This window comes from Rhipicephalus microplus, chromosome 10 (assembly GCF_043290135.1).
Source record: "Rhipicephalus microplus isolate Deutch F79 chromosome 10, USDA_Rmic, whole genome shotgun sequence".
NCBI lineage: Eukaryota > Metazoa > Arthropoda > Arachnida > Ixodida > Ixodidae > Rhipicephalus > Rhipicephalus microplus.
This window is the reverse complement of record NC_134709.1, coordinates 84,801,713-84,815,462: the sequence shown is the minus strand read 5'-3', so window position 1 is coordinate 84,815,462 and position 13,750 is coordinate 84,801,713. Positions and strand designations below refer to the sequence as shown.

At 43.3% G+C, this 13,750-nt stretch overlaps 1 pseudogene; it reads right to left on the bottom strand.

The window, feature by feature from the left end:
* Positions 1–2,090: 2,090 nt before the first annotated feature.
* LOC142774781 (uncharacterized) lies at positions 2,091–9,873 on the bottom strand (annotated as a pseudogene).
* Between the last annotated feature and the right edge of the window lie 3,877 nt (positions 9,874–13,750).

The window sequence follows — 13,750 nt, the reverse complement described above, 5'->3', positions numbered from 1 at the left end:
CCGGAGCCCTCCACTACGGCGTCTCTCATAATCATATGGTGGTTTTGGGACGTTAAACCCCACAAATCAATCAATCAATCCTCACATAGCCGGAAAAATAGACAGCTCCAAAAAGACGGCATCGTAGACAAATACGATGCAGGTTACTTTGCTGTATACGCAAGGTGGTGGCTCAGCAAATCGCTCAGGATAGATCAAATCTCGCCGGAATGGTCATCTGCACACAAACAGAGGCTTTCCCAGACGCTCAATGTGAGTAACGTTTATTTGTTTTTGATTTTTGCACGAAATAAGCTGAAAAATAGAACTGTTACGTTTGTTTATTTAGCTTTTTCTTCTCGACACGAGGTGACGCATCGTCGCGTATAAGCCGTCCAGAAGTGTTCCAATTCTCAGACAGCATGGGCTAAGTGCTGTCTTCTAAGCAGTCTGCGTAGACTGTCTAGGTGCTGTCTAAGAATTTGAACACAGCCCTGGTGGAAACTGGTGTTGACTCGAGTGCTGGAACATTGGCTTGAAGCGAAACTAGGTGTGGCGTTTACTCGAGTAAACGTTCGCTTGAAACGCAAAGCCATGGAAGGCGCGACGCGTTGAAGACGCTTGCACTCGGCTTTCTTCGCTTGCGTCTGATAGGTGTTACCCGCGTGCTGTCTGCCTTCTTGAACGGGATCGGTGTTCTTGACTCGCGCCTCGTCGGTGTCGCGAGTCTTCCACTGCCGACGCTTGCAATCGGCTTCCCTGGCTCCCGCCTCATCGGCGTTGACGTCGCCATTCGCAAACGCGATCAGTTTCGCTAACTCTCACAACGTCAACGACATCCGGGAAAGGTACGCGCGCACTAGCGGAAAGCAAGGTGCACAGCGGTTCGCTGTCCACCTTGTCGCGCACTCTCCGGCTCCCGGCTTCTTCTCACCGACAAACAGAAGAAGGTGCTGCGGGTGAGACGATGCCCACGTTAGGAGTTAGCTTGAGCGTGGCGAGCAGTATAAAGGGCGAAGCAAAAGAGAGCTGACAAGCAGCGAGCGGGCGGCAGGCGAGGGAGAGAGGTCACCGCACACCGATAGGAGCGCGTGAGCTACTTGGCGCCGCTCCAACACCTGCGGGGAGGTGAGTGGTGCGGATAGAGGGACAGCAATACACAGGCTAGTCAAAAAGCTGCTTAGCATTTATTGGACTAATCCGTGCACTGCCCATCATTTCTATAATCGCTAAGGCGCCATGCTTTTCAGCTACCGTAGACACTAGCACCCGAGTTCGCTCTAGTGCACTTATAAGGAACTCTATGGCTGCATAACCTGTCCTGCGACACGGCGAATCTCGTCATCAGAGCGTCAGCTCCCTTACAAAAATCCTATATACGGACATATATAAAAATTGCCATATATGGCCACATCAGGAATTCGGCATATCAAGCCATATATGAATGCTCACCATATATGGCCAGATATGCTCATCCTGATGTCCCCATATATGGATAGAATGTATATCAAGCTTTATAAAGCCATATATGGCCTTATATACTTATATATGGCTTTATATAAACACATATATATAGCCATATATAGACGATTTCCACGCATATATGAATTCAGCTTGTGGATGGCATAATTAAACAGTTTCACGGATCATTCTACAGCTATAATTATTACTGCCTGATAATTGATGGTGCCTCCAATGGTTCCCAGTGAATTAATTCAGCCTATATATCCATTTGCTCACCTTATAAACTTTGGTGTCGACGGTTTATATGAAGATTGATGAAGGATCAAGTTTATTAGTCTATTATTTGGTGTATATAACAAAGGTCGATGTATGGCCAGAGTATCCACTCCAGATTTGAAGCTCTAGAAGCTGGGGAACACAACAGTAAAATTGTGGGACGTACGTGCACACAAAAATTATATTGCTGCAGGTATGATCGAGCCAGCTGTATAATATATATATATATATATATATATATATATATATATATAAACACACACACATCTGCCTGTACAGCAGGTCAATTAGCTAAAGTATCAGGTGAGTGTAAGATGTTACACAACAGCCACAGCCCGTGGCAAGCACTGCGGGGACAGCAGCAGGCAGGATTTAATAATTAGCACGTACAATAAAGCTAAGTTGAATGGCTTATGTGTGCATTGATCACGAGGGCTGCATGGTGATCCACGTATGGCAGCACCACGCATGCACAGGCACGTTCCTCTTTTTATACTTACAAAACTCACAAACACATAATGCTGTAAAAACGACTAGTTTTATTGGAGGACCGCATTTTTTTTTCAGCTCTCAGCTCAGCAAGCTTGGTGCCCATTGAGGGCACCAGGAGTTTTTCCGAGCAGTCCCACCCTTTCCCATTGGCCGTGCTTTTCGTGTACGCTGTAAATAGAAAATCAGATTAACATGTACCATGATGTGAACACAAACTCATTAGATAAGCCCCGCCAATAAGCTCTATTAAATTTATTGCAATAGCCTCTAATAATGAATACAAGGCCTGAATAAAAGCAAATTAATGATTAGTTCTGACACTATACTTTGAATATGTGCATATGGTCAAACCCCCTACAACGAAAAATTTTTGGTTATGTAGTTTAAATGCCATTACTTCAATCAAGCATAAATTATACAATAAAGTGCATAGCAAGTTCGGATGATTGATGTTCACAAGCAGAAACATTTATTTACCTAAAATGGCATCAATTGCAGCAGCGTGAAGAGGAGGCCGTTGGGCCACTGGTTTGTGCGCCCCTTTGGCCTCTGGCCCTTCATTGAGCATGTCAAGAGGGCATGCTTGTTGAAAACTGGAGGGAAGAGCCCCCGGGCCAATGCCGTTGGTGTTTTCGCTGAATTTAGCACAGGTTGCAGTGCCCGCGCCTCAACAAAGATTCAGCTCCCCGGCTGCAGTTCCACAACCTGTGGACACATATAAAAAAGTGAAAATTAGGCCAAACTCATGCAGCAGACAAGTGTCGGCATTTATTAATTATTTTTGTATATATAGCTTGCCCTTAGGCCAATATTGTACGATCCTGCAAGGCCCACAGTCAACGCACGCAAAGCACTTTTGGGATCCAAACTATTGGGGTCCTTACTTAAAAACCCTAGGAGGGTGACTTGCTAACACATGCATCGAGACACTATTTTTCGTAAATTGTTTTAGTTACGAAAATATGCACATACTAATCAGTAGCTCCACCTGTATGGCAGCCAGCTGGTTTCTTCAAGAACAATAATTTTCTAGTGCATCACTAAATCTTTAATGCATGTATACATCATGTCACACTGTTGCTCATGTTGAACACTTGTAGATGCCATCCACTGGCCAGAACGCAAGCTATATAGCTCTGACTGGTTGACTAATGTTGCTAACTCCAGGGGGAACGAAAATGAGACATGCATGAATCGCAGTGCAATCCTTGCCATAGTGCACACATTTATGACAAAAAGAATATTAATACTAATATTTGAGATTACGCCCTGAAACACCAATATGACACCGTAGTGAAAGTCTAGCTCTGGAAAATTGGACCACTTGGAGCTCTTTGCATGGACATTGTACATACAGTAAACTTTAGCAAAAAATTTACAGACAACTGTCGAAGTAATGGGTGAAATATAAATCGAGACGAGCGAATACATGCACCATTGTTCAACGGCACTTAAGGTGTGCATTAGTGTTTAAAATAACTCTTTTGCTTATTTCCCTTCACTCTTTAAGTTTAATGTAATTCTACAATCGTTAGCAGATCATTTGGTTCGGCTCAGAATGTCGCAATACAAAGTTTATGAAACGATGAAAGCACAAACACTGATGTGTGTGTTGATTCGTGTCGTCAAGCTTGTGTCTAATCACTGCACTGGATAACGAACGGGTGTATGACGAATGAGCTTGAAATCCAACGTAAAAGCAACACAAAGAGAAAGTGAAAATAAACGTCTTATACATCTCGAAGCACGGCATGATAGCGTAAGTTCTTTTCAGCGCAGCGAGCCACCATTGGCGATATGCCAAAAGTGTGCCCATCATTAGTAAAATGGTTGTCGCTCTTAAAAAAATTCCTTTAAAGAAGAATCACAATGAATGTGTTCAGGTAGTTACCTGGCCTCAGCAATTGTAGGTCGATTATTCAAAACAAATAGACTTCCACAAAAAAAGTGGTTGTGATAAAACTGCCCCAGTTATTGTCGCAAAATCGACCAATCGAGAAACGACGTGCCATCAAAAAAATGCTAGTGGTACGTTGCTGAGCCAAAGAACTGTGGGTCTTTCTGCCATGCAGCTTGGAATGTGCTCGTTCGATAATCTTGAAATTACACGCGGTTAGATTTTTGTAGCCTCAGGCATTGTAACTCATGTTACACTCTTCTCTACTGAATCGGTGCATGACACCTATGCAACGTTCAACATTACCCGAGAATAAAGCGCATTCTGCCTTTCATGCTCGCCCTGGGCGACTCTTCACGCTTTCGCACTAAATCATGTCTTTGCTGTGCTGTTAGCACGTGGTTAGTTTGTGTTCCACCTACTACGCAGTGCTGTACTTATCTACATCTTTGTCATCTGCATACTACAAAAAAGAGAGAAAGAAAGAAACATCTTAGAAAGCCCGCCTATCTATGCCATTCTCACCTTACACACCTGATTTTTTTTTCTCTCATTCTGTTCGCCATGAAATGTGAGACAGTCGACAAGTCTAAACAGAAAAGCTTGGTGGCTGACAGCACTTTGCGCTACACAGCATTTACAACGCGTATGCACATGTTCTTGCACCAGTAAAAATATAAAAACCTAGCTTTCATCGATGGATTACATGCATGACAGTGCTACAGCAAAGGCCTGTTTAATAGGACAAGCATGTTTTTTTTTTCAGACAAGGAATGACCACTGCCTTATGTCGGCTACCAACAATGCCACATAAACGCTAAAGACTATGTACAAAATATGAAATTTCCAGCGAAATTATACAACATTATATATAGGCCATGCAATCTGAATTAATTTTCAACGTCTCGGCTTTTTAAAGTGGTCTTAAATTTAAGCACACAGTTGAGCACAGTAAATATATCTCAAGTACAGTTTAAGTACCAATGTGTCGCAGTGTATGTGATAGTACTACAGTCGAACCCCGCTACAACGAACACCGCTTCAGCTAAATTTCCACTACAACGAAAAATTTACGATTCCCCATCAGCAATTTAGAGGAGTCGATGCATAAATATTGTCGCCACAACGAACATTTTTTTCTTCGATCGTCTACTTTAACGAAATTTCGCGATGAAATTCCCGGCTCAGATACTTATTGCTATCTAATAAACCCAATCTTTAACAATTTGATGCATTTTCAGAGCCTTAAAATGCGTCAACAAAGTATAAAACACTTGTTGGCACCACCAGAAACCGCCGCTGTTCAGCAAGCATGGGCGTCGCCATTGCTTGATAGTGATGGCAATGAGACTGCCCTGCTTTTGTTTTGCCACTGGCTTGCTTTTAAGCCGCAGACGGTCCGAAGCTGAAGCTCAGTCACTCAGTTTATGATGTCCTTCTCGCACCTGCTGAGTGCAACCGCGGGGCGATGCCTTTTCCGATTCCTATGCTTATCATTATCTTCGCGCTTGGCCAGTGTGATAACTATTCAGTGGCTGTTCCTCCGTATTATCAACAAAATCAGCTAGTTGCAAGTGATGGATGATAAGAATGGCATAGAATAATGCAAAAGTCGCCGCTCCACGATACCCTGCCTCCATGTCGGCGTTGTCGAACACTTTTGATGGCGGACAGCAGCTGGTGTTAACGTGTTAATGCTACTGTTTGGCTCGTTCATGAAAGCGGTTGTAGGCGTTGTTTCAGCGTGCTTTTCACCATGGTCTCGCTATGCATTGGTGAGAACCACGACGTGACGCTGCTGGGAAAGAATAGGAAGCAGCAGACATCTTTTGAATTTTGAGAATAAACGTTTCTTTGTTTAGCTAGCTCAGATCAGCGATATTTTTTTCGATTTCACTACAACGAAATTTTTTACGGGCCCTGTCATTTTCGTGTAGTGGGGTTGGACTGTATTTCTATAGGGCCAGATAAACAGAACTAAGCCCCCTTGCACGATCGATAAACTACAGTGCCGTAGTTGTACACTTACCAACAGCGCGTAAGCGCATGGCCTAGAGCCTGTGGCGTTTTTTTGTTTTTTTTTACAGCCAAGTCACTATAGAACGCTGCATTCACACAGCATTTAATAGTCCTCATGTTTGGAAGGTTGCCAAGAGCATTTTGCAATATGTTTGACACAGAAAGCGGCACCCATTCTGAAATTATTCTGCTGAATGTGGAGGGCCTGACGACAATAAACAGCACTCTGGAAAGTTGCACTCGCCGATCTTACTACAATGCATTAGCAGCCGAGCAGGATCAAATGCTTTTGTACGTCATTTCAGGCATACGTAGGAACAGTTACATTCGCGCTGACACGACCAAACAAACCACATTTTAAGAATGTGCATGACCTACGCGCACATAGAAACGCGACGTGACTAGCAGACGACTCAAGGAGCAATCCACACTTCACCGTTTCGACCAGTTGTCGCCTGGCAATGAATGACTCTGCTTGGTCTCGCGGCGAATAGACTACTTTCCGGAGACTACTTTCATACCAGAGATATCACAGGGCTTTATCTTTTATCAATCAGCGGCTACAAATACTGTCATCGAGGGCCTTCATATTAAGTCAATGTGACTGTCTCCACTTTACTTAGAAAAGCTTGTGTGGAGGCTAGTTGGAACATACTGCAGGAAAAAGCTGCGCTGCAAAGTTGACGATGAAAAACTGGATTGGCACAGGGAAAACGCATCTAACAACTGAAGTTTATTGAAACAAATAGCCAAAAAAAGGGGGGTGGAGTAACATACAAGGGAAGTTTGGCGAACTCCTTCGATAGCACTTACAGATAGACAAGTGGCATGTTTACAGATCATGACAAATAAGATAAGCGAAAAATAGGAGTTTGATAAAAGCATGTGTATTACGACATAGAAAGCATACCAGTAGGATCATGCGTGGTTTGCTTCCAGTAGCCACTTTCTTGTATGTTACTCTACCCTTTTTTTTTGGCTATTTCTTTCAATTACCTTCAGTTGTTTGAAGCACTTTCGCTGTGTCAGTCCCGTTTTTTGTCCTCAACTTTGCAGCGCAGCCTTTTTCTCCACTTTAACTGCACCTGTGCACAATGAAAGCCTTATATAACTAGACTTACATCAGGGTCACTCCAACAGAACAGCAACTGCGTGGCTGTCCCAGAACCAGGTTCCCTGCTTGGGCCCGCAGGGCTGCAACTATAAACTGGCCTGTCTTCTGCAGCAGGGCAAGCTGGTGAACAGCTGCTTGTCCTTGAGGCCAAACATGGCCCTTGCTCTTTTTCAGCCTGCAGGTGTGGGGTGACTCGCAGGTACGGTGACTCATGGTGTGGGTCGCAGGTCCGTTGAGGTCCACGCGCGTCTGCTGATGTTGGCAGCGTTGCTGAAACAATTTGTTTCAGCACGGTAGGCCGGTCTATTGCGCCCATTATTTCGGCCGCACCACGCTTCTCCTCCTCTACTTCCCCGCGACTTCGGTAAGATGTGCATTTTGACAGTTCTTTGACAAGCGCTTCCGCACTTTTCAAATAGCCATCAAGTTATGGATAAAGCAAAAAAGGACACTTTCAGCCTAAACATGTAAATGTAAGTGCCAGTGAAAAAAAATATCAAGCTGACAATTTCAGCTAAATACTTATTGTTAAATGAAACGCTGGTGCCGAACAAAATACAAAGATGGTTCTTGTCAACTAGACTAAAAAGGCAACTCGGTCAGTAGTCAGTGTCTATACTACCAGTGCATTAAGTACAGGCTGCAACAATTGCTGCCCTTGGTCAACAAGCAAACACAGTACAGCCCTGATTGTGAATGTGAGGTGACCATGCAAAACCATTCTATAATTCAGATGTATAATCGATGCATTAAGAACATTGGAACTGACATTTCTCTGTGGCCAAAAAATGGGTACAAGCTGCCTCAATAAGCCTGACCTTTGAGATCCTCAACCCCAACAATTATCACTAAGACTATTATTTTTCAAGTCTGAGCTACGAATTTAGTTCAAGGAGGTGTGAGCGAATCTTCATTCTCGACATTAAACGGACACTAAAGTCAACTATTAAGTCGACGTTGGTTGTTGAAATGGTGACCAAGAAACCTCGTAGTGTTACTTTTGTGCCGAGGAAGGGCCTATTTTGAAATAGAATTACGTTTTAGTGGTCCGCGTCGGGTTAGCGCCCTTTAAACTACCCGCCTCAAGAAGTGCACCAATCGGTCCGTCTCACGTCACTGTTGCCGTGCACAACGTGGCCCGGCTTTACTGCACTAGTAGCAGCTAGAGGTGTGCGCCGAGGCGATTTCGACCGGCGGCGGCGTGGGGGTCGTCCAGAGTCGGCGGCGGCGGCGTTGTCGGCGCACGCCGGTTTTTTCATCGGCGGCGGCGTGCGGCCAAATTTCGTCGGCGGTGGCGGCGTCGGCGGCGCAGAAACCGAAACTGAAAATTCAAAAGGCTCTTTTGCCACAGGTTACTCAATTCGTTGAAATTCAGGGATTTTCATCCAAATAGCATAAATGACACTACACAGATGTATCGACATCCCTATGAATGGAAAGCGTTTGGTAAAATAGTTTTTATTTTGCATTCATAAAAAATAACGCGTATTTCAATATAAGTGCATGTTCTACCATGAATGTGCAGCACTTTGCTTTTTTTTAATTTAAGATGCAGCAGTTTGTTGCTGTTGTTGGCTACGTCATACTTTATGAAACCTTCTTTCATTGAACAATGAGCAAGCAGTGACGCACGTCACTCATTTCGCTTTTTCCGAATCCGATCTTACTTTTACACTGTACGCTGCACAAAAAAGAAGCACCTCTGCTTCGAGTTTTCTTATTGCGACTGCATGAAACCGATTTTTTGAGTATCTGTCATGCTTTGAATGTAACTTTCCTTCAAACGAATCAAAATACCTACTTTTCACAATCTGAGAATCTTTTATGCAGCGGTATAGGATGTGGAAGGAAACAAATCTGCGCATTTATTCAACTAGTTCTCAGCGCGGTGTTCAATGAATGAAGTGTAGACATGGGCGTGGGCGAGGCGGGTGGTGCAAAAAGGACACTTGAACCCTTCAAGCTCCACCAGCACTTGCTACCCACTCTAGCGACACCAACACGACCTACTCCCTCAGTCGTGATGCAAGTTGAAAGAACGGTTTGCATCCCCCCAAGACAAAAACCTGTCGATGGTCATATGTGCAGATGAGAGCAAATGCAATATTTGCTCAGATACACAACCCATACTGGTCACGAGCTGGGCGTCCGTTGACCACGCCTGCAGAAAACGTTGACTCCCCGACCCCTTGGTGTTTGGTCAGGGGAGGGAAACACCCCTTGCAAGTGGGCCCCATTAAAATTTCTCATAAAAACGTCACAAATAAGAATGCTTGATAAGTATGTATAAAACATTCAACTGTTCAATGCTTTTTTGTAGCGTGTTCACGTGCTCAATACCCATCAGATGTGCGAGAAATCGAAATAGCAACTGCCACTCTCGACTTGTTCCGGAAAAAACACAACAGAACAATGCAATTACGAGAGCTGGGAACCTTTGTTTTTTGTATATTTGATTTCTAGGCATGATTTGAATTCTTATATAAACAAAATTAAAACCTGCAACATATTAAAAAAAGGCTGCTATTGCAAGATGTGTGTTGCAAGACGTGATTTTTCTAGACTTACGTCTCTGCAAGGCACATCTGGTGTCACAAGCTTGTAAGTGTCCCCCCTTTTCCCCACGACATCTCCCGATCCCCCCCCCTCTAATAAAAAGGCACCAATGTAGGCCTCCGTGATTGCCTACTGGCGCGCGGGGGGCCTTTCCGGTGGCTAGGTCCAACAGTGGCGATTTCGACTTGCTTTATTGGAGGTGCTGAAGGATCAAGAAAAGGCCGATATTTGTAAATTTCTTGAGAGTTCAGTGATAGTTTCTTCATGAATACCGTGGATTATTGGACCTCACTTTGTGTATAATGCTCCAAAAAAATGGTTTCATCCTGTGTCACTGCAGAGTCAGAAGCCATCACATGTGCAGGCATCATTAAGCTTCTATATGACATTGCTAAGGTTCAGTACATTTGTACAAATAATTCTCGTTAACTGAACATTTTGAGTATAATCCTTGCTTGGGTTAGTATGTGTGAAACATAAATTTGAGATTTAAAATTATCATTGTGGGTTTCTGCAGCAAAGACACATTGATTAAAACTGATGACTCCGGAGCTACGGCAGAGGTAACATTCGTTCTGTTTTTTTCGGTTACGGTAACGGTAGTGCGTTTCCTTTTTTATGTATCTATATAACGTGGAGCCGTGAAACGTTCCCCCTTTTCTTATTTGAGTAACGAGTGAGGTATTTAGTTACTTTTTACTGTAACGGATACATCACTAAATAGACTTACAGGAGTGATGTCGGCCGACACCGTCAGTTGTTGCGGTCAATAGGCTGGCTGCAAACATTACATGGATATATTCCTTTCACCCAGCACGTGATAGAGAAGGGTCACTCGACCATTAAGGACCTCGACCTTTGAGAAATACACAACAGCTTCTTAATGATATGCATATCATCCCACCGAAGCGTGCACTTCGTTTCATTAATATTTACAGTCAACGTGAGTGCTGTCGTCACGCCGTATGTTTTAGGTAGAAATTTATCCTACTCAAAATACCCAAAGACGTCGATCCACCTTGCAACGCGTGGCCACCCACTGACGGTTCTGTATGAAAATGGCATCCACAGTGAAACATGTTGCATCTGCTGAAATTTTATCGCAACATTATTATACTGCCACGCTCACTTGTATTTTTATGTCACTGTCTTGCGCAAAGGCACTGCCGTAGTGGTTCAGTAGCTAAGGTACTCGGCTGCTGACCCGCAGGTCGTGGGATCAAGTCCCACCTGCGGCTGCTTTATTTTCGATAGAGGCGAAAATGCTGTAGGTCCATGTGCTGCGATTTGGGTGCATGTTGAAGAACCCCACGTTGTCAAAATTTCTGGAGTCCTCCACTACAGCATCTCTCATAATCATGTGGTGGTTTTGAAACGTTAAACACCACATATTATTCAGTTTCCTTTCGCAAAGGACGCTTGGCTGTCTGCGAAAACTCTACATTATTTTAGAATCTCCTGATAAGCTTGAGACACCTACGATATGAATGCTACGCGTATAAATGGCGACGTACCTTCGCGCAGATCATTTTACCGACGACCAATGCTCTAATTACCGCTCTCTGTGTAAAGCATGAATTTCTAGTACTTTGCACTTTCCTATGCACATGTTCACTCAATAAAAAGTGTCGTCTTGAGCAACCCACGTACCATATTTTTTTGCCGTCGCAACCACGTGACAATGCCGTAAGTGAAATGAGAACGCTGAAATGATCGATACAAAACAGTGAGATGGGGCGTAAGTGCACGCCCAAGTTTGATTTGAGATGCGTATACCACAAGCTATTTTCTTCTATAGAACCAATATGATGCGGATTTGTTAAAATACTCTTAAGTTGAATGTCAAGAAAGGAAGAACACCAACTTGGAAAGAGACAGTGGAGACAAAAAGTGATAGGTATTCACGTAAAGTTTGATCGGTCATTCCACTATCTCAGGTGTATTCGAAAAATGTCGCGCTGATTTACTCTATTGAAAGCAGTCTATTGCGAAAATGTTTTGCAGAGAAAAATATTTTTATAGGTGACCGAAATTCCGGCTATAGGATGGGCCCTATATCGAGTCATAAGATAAAAGCACATTTACTGAGTGGGTCTATGAGGGCTCCATTCATTTTGCCGACCTAGTGTTCCGAATATTAAAAACCTCTTGGCGTTTCGGCTTGTATAGCCGAGAATTTTATTTTTCGAATTATAAGACTGTTACTATCTCCCCCCTCCCCGGAACTCGTTCTAGGGTTGGTCCTTTGATAAAAACCAGTCATATATCTTTAAAAAACGCTTGGATATTAACTATTCATGACTCTCATTTAAGGATGTGGAAATGAAATGACCATCACTAAATGACTGATGAGGTGAAATATTAACATTAAAAAGCATAGTAAACGTGACTAAAAAGCTAATTCTACAAAAACAATAAAACCTTTACTAATGAAGTCACCATACATCTAAAACCTCATTCAATGTATATTGCATACCTGCAAGGTGCAGTTATTCAAGCGCTTTTTGCACTGAAATTTGGTCAGGGAGTTAATCCCGTTCACGGTGGTGCTATTTTTAATTTTAACGGTTGAATATCTAACGAAGCATTAGGAAATTCTTTGCATGAAACACGTATTTTTTGCGATGTAATTGAGCATTGTATACATTGTGCTGGCACGAAGTTTAATGCAGGTGATGTCTTTATATTGTACACCGTTCGGTGACTGTGGTAGAATAGAAACAGCAATTTATGTTAATTCATGCTACAAAACACACGTGACCTGCTCCCAGAGAACAGAAGAATGCATAACGAAGTGCGTTACTCATGAACGGAAGAATTAAATAATTCTCGGTCTTTAATGTTGTTTCTGTAGTCCAATCTACAAACGTTCGTATTAAACGAGCATGACGGTACGAAGGCATGGAATTGGGTTCTGCAGCATGTTGTGACACATGTGGCACTGCAGGTCACATTTATTACGCGACATCGGAATCTACACTGAGCTTGATCTATGATTATCTACTTAATCAACGGAGTATGAGTGCTAAGCTCCGGTTTTATTATTAATGTGGCTTCAAGGACGAGAAAGCAGCACGATTCGCGAGCAATCGAGCACCCATTCTGTCTCTCTATTGCGTTGAACTGCTTGTGCCATCAGATGCCACTTCAGTTTTTTTTTAATAATTGTGGCGATTGGGAAAGTTGTGAGCGCCAAACAAGACGTTAACAAGAACGAGAGATACAGGACAGATGCTTGTGAACGTCATGTGGAAGCATTAGTTTGTGCTTGAAATTTCCCGATAGCAATGCGCCATCTGGCTGAATTTCAAGTTTTGTTAAAATGTAGCAATGGCACAGACTATGGGCTTTTGACATGTCATTTGCTACCAGTTAAACAGCGGCGGCGTATTTTAAGGTACCATGAAAATTGTCGCGGTCATATTTCAAGAAGGAAGGAGGCAGAAACGCACCGTTCATGTCATACGTGATCCTTTATCACTCGCGGAAATAAATTTATTGGTCGAAGAATTCTGTTACCTGGTCGAAGAATTCTGTTACCTCTCGGCAATCAGAGAGGCTTTTAATTCTCGAGTCTCTTTATGAGATATTGCTGCCATCTTTTTCCAACAGGCTTGCAATTCTGTTGTACTGATACAACATAGCAATGACCGTGTTTTTGTAGATTTTTTTTCGTTCCCATTTAGACACTTTTCCATTCATAGACATCTTTGAAGCGCGTAAGAACTTCCCGTCGCCCCTCACATGTCGTTGCATTCGTCCAGTCCACATTGCAAACGGCTTGATGGCAAAGTTGTTTCCACGCTCAGGTTTCTCGTACCGAAGCTTTCGCGCTCTTTGTGCACTTCAAGGAATGCAGAAAGACTACAAAACAACGCAACGAGCTCTACACCGTGCCATGGGGACTGGTATGGGGCAAACTTGTTGCGAGTGGTCTCGCAGTGTTCTGCCAT